The sequence below is a fragment of the Benincasa hispida genome, chromosome 4, assembly GCF_009727055.1.
Source record: "Benincasa hispida cultivar B227 chromosome 4, ASM972705v1, whole genome shotgun sequence".
Lineage (NCBI taxonomy): Eukaryota > Viridiplantae > Streptophyta > Magnoliopsida > Cucurbitales > Cucurbitaceae > Benincasa > Benincasa hispida.
Genome location: NC_052352.1, coordinates 13,169,910 through 13,177,525, shown reverse-complemented (window position 1 = coordinate 13,177,525; position 7,616 = coordinate 13,169,910).

Genomic DNA, 7,616 nt, shown 5'->3' with positions numbered 1-7,616 from the left:
ATAGATTTCTCCCTTAAGGGCTGATCCTGGGGCTTAAACGATGTGGCGCCACACACCTTCTCATGGCCCGAGAGGTGTCCACACATAATAAGACTATGTTGTTGAAGGAACTCTTATTCAAGAGTACCTACTAGCAGAAGCGGATCTTTCCAATTTACTGTGACAAAATTTCCACATATACATTCAAACATACTAATATGCATTCATAAGGCTAAATTATTGACATGCTCAAAAGAACAATAAATAAGATATCGAGAGATCATACCAGTTGAAGACTTATTATTCACAGCAAATCTTGCTCTTGTTGAGACAGTAAGCTATTGCTCAGCAAAACCCAATCGTCTACATCGAATAGTCACCACACGAACAGAAGAAAGTGGGGATGACACCACAACTCAGAGCCCTAAATATTCTTAGAGTGAGAATTCAAAGGTGGGCTTTGTTTGGATTTGGTAGAGAGAAAGAGGAAGGGAGATCGTATACAACGATCAAGCAAGTGGGAGATAGGCTCGTCTATCTCATAAAAAAAATGCTTGATCGTTTAGGTAAAGTATACAATCGTGTAGGAAAAAGGTAAGCGATTGTCTTAACGATCGTGTAGAAAAAACTAAGCGATCGTTTAGTAAATATCAGATGTTAAACAATCGCTTAGGAAAAGGTAAACGATTGTTTAGTAAATAGCGCGTGGGGGTGTAATCGTTAAGTGATCGCTCAGCACTATTGTATAGGTAAGCAATCGTTCAAGCACTATCGTAGAGGCACAGGTTTTTCTAAGCGATGAAACTGTTCAATACAATATCCATGCATCTCATGCTTAACACACCGTGAGCTATTTAAGCGTCTCAAAGTGATTTTTCAACTTACTCATCCGTTATGAAAACAGAAGATACGTCGTCCTATTACCCCTTTAATCGTCCAATTAATAGACAATGAATATCATCACATCATATTCATAACTTATGAAATAATATCATATATTAATCATAGTATTTTTCCTCCATTAGATATAAATCACATTTATATCCAATTTTCTCCAAATTAATATATCTCATACATAAAATTAATTATATCTTATATAAATAACTAGTTCAATTATATCATATATAATCAAACTCCCTCTTGTCAATTTGAACATTTCAAACTGACCAAAAACTGACTCTCAACTTGTATCCAAGCTACCAAGAGGACCTTATGGACCTATGGCTTGAAGCTCCAACGGTATGTGAATAGCTGACTAAACTCTTTAGCCACGATATCCACCATCCGTTAACTGCCAGACATTCTACTAAATACCGACAGTTGAACTCTTTTTACTATAGATATATTTCTATGTAAATTGGATATAACCAATCATCAGTACGATGACCCTTCATAGATGCTCGTAATTACAGCAGACCAATTTACTATTTTGCTCTTGTAGTTACATATTACTCCTTAAGTACCATTGATCCCTCTAATGAATAATACAACATAGTCCTACTATGTGTGAACACCTCTCGGGCCAAGAGAAGGTATGCGGCGCCACATCGTTCAAGCCACGGGATCATCCCTTAAGAGAGCAATCTATCTACTTCTCCATGCTTGAGGGAAAGAGTGAAATACATCTTGTGAAGTTGAGTTCCCAACTCCCAAATCAGACGAATCTCCAAAGTGGTAGGTTTGAATCGGCGCTCTGGCCACTCGCACCCATGCAAATCAGAGGACCGTCCTCAATGGCAAGAGTTCCCAACTCACTCAGGATTGAGGTCATGTTACCCATGGTCATCCTAATGAAATGAAGTCTCAGTCATGAACAAAGTTATATGACGAGACGTTAACACTTCGAGGTCAGGTCTTATACAAACGCTTTGTATAGGATGCCCCCGCTCGCATGTCCCCTACACGAATGATCAAGATCGGATCATATGTGATAAGTCACAACACTTGTAATAATTCCACAAAGCGGGATGCGTCTGTAGTGTTACCAGGATAAGAATTCCCTCATATATCCATATACTACAGACCATTTTGGTTGTCACTTAAGACATGATCCACTTGTATGTAACTACATGTATGCTTAAGTTACATAAAGACAACCAGGAATATTAAGTTTATTGGTTTGTGGTAAAATAAAAAACATCTAAATATGCAAAGTCAAGAAGTGAAGTAAATATCATATATATATTATACATTACAAGCGTTCTTACAAAGTTGTTTACAAACTGCAGGACACGAGACTTTAAAGCACAAACCCCAATAATTGTATTGTTCATTAGAGGGATCAGTGGTACTTAAGAAGTTAGATGTAACTATAGGGGCAAAACGGTAAATTGGTCCAGTTGTACTTACGAGCATCTATGAAGGGTTATCGTACTATTGATTGGTTATATCTGATGGACATGAAATATATTTGTGTGAGGAGAGTTCAACTATTTGTCTTTAGTGGAATGCCTGACAGTTAACGGACGGTAGATCTCATGGCTAAAAGTTTAGTCAGTTATTCACGTATCGTTGGAGCTTCGAGCCATAAGTCCATAAGGTCCCCTTGGTAGCTCAATGAATTCAAGTTAAGAATCAGTTTTTGAGTTAGTTTGAAATATTCAAATTGACAAGAGGGTGTTCGATTATATATGATATGATTGACTTTATGTATGAGATACATTAATTGGAGGAAAATGGATATAAATATGATTTATATCTAGTGGAGAAAATACTATGGTTGATATATGATATTAAATTATAGGTTAATGAATATAATATGATTATATTTATTATTTTATTTTGACAATTATGGAATAATTGTGCACGCCGTTTTCTCCGTAACCGTACGTTAGTGGGAAGTTCCAATCGATTTTCTTAACTGAAGAATAAAATAAAAATTGTTTTCATTTTGCAAAGATCATGGTTATTTGCTCACGAAGTGTATGCTGCCTATCGCTTAGTAAATTGAGAGACTATATGATAGCTCGAATTTTACTACACGATCCCTTACACGCACGCGCATCTTCTAAACAACCACCTACGTTTTACTAAACAATCGTCTAGCGCCCGAGCATTTACTAAATGATTGTATAGACGATCGCTGCCTTTTTCCTACACGATTGTGTACTTCATCTAAACGATCAAACATTTTGTCTATATGATAGACTAAGCTTTCTCCCACTTGCTTGATCATTGTATACGATATTCTTATCCTTCTCCCCTCTACCAAATCCAAGTAGAGTCCACTTTTTGGATTCTCACACCGAGAATACCGAGGGTTCCAAGTGGTGGTATCGTCCACATCCTTCTGTTCGTGTGGAGACCATTCATGGTAGACGATCGGTGGTGTTGCTGAATGATAGCTTGACGTTCCAGCGAGAGCAAGAGGAGTCTATTCTCTTGGAGAGAGCGTGATTTTTGCTGAAGAGAGTCTTCAACTGGTAAGTTTTCTTGTTCTTCTGTTTGTTAATCTTAAAACATGCTGATAATCTTATAGTTGATACATATCTATATGTTTGAATATAAATGTGGTAATTCTGTCACAATGTCTTTGGAAAGACCTGCTTCTGCTCAGAGGTACTCTTGTTTAAGAGTTCGTTCAATAGGTACACATCCAATCTTCTGACATCATGCATTGGTGTTATTTGATTCTGAATCATCTCATTCATTCAAATTATCAGTATTTGTAAAGCATGACATGTTAGAGTTAGAGTCTTTGCACTATGTTTTATCAGTTTCTACTTCGTTGGAGAAGTTATGTTAGTGAAAGAAAAGATAAAAGCATGTCAGGTCAAAATAGCGAATTGTATGCTAGATGTGACTTTAATAGTCTTGGACATGCGTGATTTTGATGTAATATTAGGCATGGATTGGTTGGCTACTAACCATGCCATTATAGACTACTCCCATAAGGAAGTGATTTTTAACCCTCCTATGAGAACTAATTTTAAGTTTAAAGGGCCAGGATTGTGGTCCTGTCTAAAGTAATTTCAACTATAAAGGCTAATAGGTTGCTTAACAAGGTACCTGGAGTATCTTGGCCAGTGTGGTTGACATTAGAGAAGTTGAGGTATCCTTGACTTCAGAGATAGTGGCAAGAGATTATTCAAATGTTTTTTCGGAAGATCTTTTAGGTTTGCCACCACATAGAGATATATTTGCTATCGAGTTGGAGCCAGACACAACTCCTATCTCGAATGCATCATATAGAATGACTCTAGTAGAGTTGAAGGAGCTCAAGATTCAATTGCAAGAGTTACTGGATAAGGGTTTCATACGCCCTAGTGTCTCACCTTAGGGTGCACCAATCCTATTCATGAAAAAGAAAGATGGATTGTTGCGTCTTTGCATTGATTATAGGAAGTTGAACAAAGTAACCATTAAGAACAAGTACTTTCTTCCCAGGATTGATGACTTGTTTGATCAGTTATAGGGGGCTATTATTTTCTCTAAGATTGATCGATCCAGGATACCATCAGCTGAGAATAAATAGTGATATTCCCAAGATTGCATTTCGTTCCATATATGGATATTATGAGTTCATTGTAATGTCGTTTGGCCTGAAAAATGTCCCAACAATGTTTATGGACCTAATAAATAGGGTATTCAAGGAATTCCTTGACACTTTTGTGATAGTTTTTTATTGATGATATCTTGGTTTACTCCAAGATAGAGGTAGAGTTTGGGGAGCATCTATGAAAGATTTTGGAGACTTTAAGGTCGAATAAGTTATATGCCAAGTTTTCTAGATGTGAGTTTTGGTTGAGATAAGTGTCCTTTCTAGGACATGTAGTATTGAAATAATGAGTATCTGTTGACCCTACAAAGATTGAGGTAGTAACGAGTTGGCTTCGTTCAACCACAATCAGTGAGGTGCGTAGTTTCCTGGGGTTGGCAGACTATTATCATCGTTTTGTGAAGGATTTTTCTCGCATAGCCACTTATTTGACTCAGTTGACCAGAAAATGAGCTTCCTTTGCGTGGAGTAAGGGTTGTGAAGATAGTTTTCAAGATCTCAAACATAAGTTGGTTTCTGCGCTAGTTCTTATAATACTAGACGGGGGGTAGTTTCATTATTTACAATGATGCCTCTAAGAAAGGATTGGGGTGCGTGCCGATGTAGCAAGGCAAGGTAGTTTCTTATGCCACTCGTCAATTGAAGAACCACGAACCAAACTATCCTACACATGATTTGGAATTGGCAGCGATAGTTTTTGCATTAAAGATTTAGAGACATTACTTATATGGAGAGAGAATACAAATTTTCATGGACCATAAGAGTTTGAAGTACTTCTTCACTAAAAAAAAGTTAAATATGAGATAACGCAGATGGTTGAAGTTAGTAAAATATTATGATTGTGAGATTCTGTATCATCCAAGAAAAGCAAATATAGTGGCAGATGCTCTAAGTAGGAAGACAACCCATTAAGCAGTTCTAATTTTCAGACAGACCCATCTATGCAAGTATCTTGAACGGGCTGAGATTGTAATAGCAGTGGGGGAAGTCATTACAAAGCTGGCATAGTTGACGGTACAAACGTCCGTAAGACGGAAGATTATTGATGCTCAATGGGGTGATCCTTACCTTGTGGCAAAATCTTGCAAGGTGGAGTCAAGACAGGGTGGTGAGTTCTCAATGTCCGCAGATAATGGTCTTCTCTGTCAGGGATGCTTATGCATACTTACAGATGGTGACCTTAAGAATGAAATATTATCAGAAGCTCACAATTCTCCATTTTCAATACATCCTGACAGTACCGGATGTACCAAAACTTGAAACGTTATTACTTGTGGAATGCATGAAAAGAGAGATAGTAGAATTTATCGGTAAGGGCTTGGTGTGTCAACAAGTGAAAGCTTCGAGGCAAAAGCCAGTAGACTTGTTGCATCCCTTAAGCATACCGGAATATAAATAGGGAAATGTATCTAGGGATTTCATTGTAGGGTTGCCCTGGAAAAAAAAAGCCTTTACTGTGATTTGGGTGGTTGTAGACAGATTCACTAAGTTGGTACATTTCATTCCTAGAAAGTCTACTTACTTGGTGAATAAGTGGGTACAGTTATACATGAAAAAGGTGGTGAGATTGCATGGGGTGCCAGTGTCTATCATGTCTGGCAAAGACTGTCGTTCCACATCTAGTTTTTGGAAAAGTCTCCAGACAACGTTGGGTACTGGGTTAGATTTCAACACAACATTTCACCCACAGACAGAAGAGCAGACGGAGCATTTGAATCAAACATTAGAGGATATGTTACGCATTTAAGCGTGGAGTTTTGAGGGAGTTGGGACTCTCACTTATATCTGATAGTTGCTTATAACAACAGTTATCAGGCTACTATTGGCATTCGCCATTTGAGGCCTTGTATGGGAAGGGTTGCATATCCTCTGTTTACTGAGATGAGGTTGGTGAATGAAAGTTGTTGGGGTCCGAACTAGTATGTGTTGGGGTTGATGCCCTAAATCTTGTAGGGTTCTGTAGTTTGTAAATACCTGCATGAACAAACATTTTGTGATGTAATAATATGAGATATTTTATTCACTTCTGTCTATGAAATATGAGATATTTTAGTTGCATTAACCACAAACCAATAAACTAAGATCCCTGGTTGTCGTTATAACTTAAGCATGTATGTGAAGACATACAAGTGGATCGTGCTTTAAATGATAACCTAAATGGTCTGTAGTATATGGATAAATGAGAGAAACTTTACCCTGATGACGTTGTAAGTTGTCTCGCTTTGTAGTGTTACAAATGTTGAAGTGCTACAAATGGTCTGATCCTGACCATTCATGTATTAGACATGCGACTTGAGATGCTCTATACAAAGGAGTTTCTATAAGACCGAACCACAAAATGTTTAGTCTCGTTATATAATGTCGTTCATGACAAAGACTTTCATTTCACTAGGATGATGGGACTCACTAGACGGTGCATGACAGTGTGGCAGGGGTGGCAGTAGATTTCTTTCGGGGTTGTTTAGGGTCTCAGCCAGTGGGGTATAGGGATCTTACTGCCCGAATTGGGGATATTGTGAAATTCAGCTGGTCCGAGGAGGGGGTGGAGGCGTTTGGTCGCCCAATGAGTCGGGATGAGATTAAGAAGGCTTTATTCTCGATGAAGTCTGGAAAGGCTCCTAGGCCTAATGGGTTTTCGGTTGATTTTTACAGAGCATACTTTGTCATTTCCTAAAGATGAAACAAGATCAGAATATATACACTAGAATGAACTCTAAAGTCCACGGGTGCACATGATGGTCTTGCCAACAGGTGACAAGTTCCAGTCATCAATAAAAATGAAAAAGTCCATGCACAACCACACATGAAGAAGGAAAGTAAGTAGAAAATAACATTATATTGAACACATAAGTAGTCCCATCCAGCAAAAAGACGAAAAACACATCCCGATGTATAACCATGGTACCAAGATTCCAGATATACCTTAATCCTGAGTGAGTTGTGAATTCCTGCCTATGAGGGCGGTTCTTTGATTTGCATGGTTGCGAGTGGCCAGATTGCCGACTCAAACCTACCACTTTGAGGATTTGTTTGATTGGGGAGCTGGGAACTCAGCTATACAAGACGGAATTCACTCCTTCCCCAAAGCAGAGGTTATTGGGGATGATACCTTGAACTTTGGTGTCCTGTAGTTTGTAAA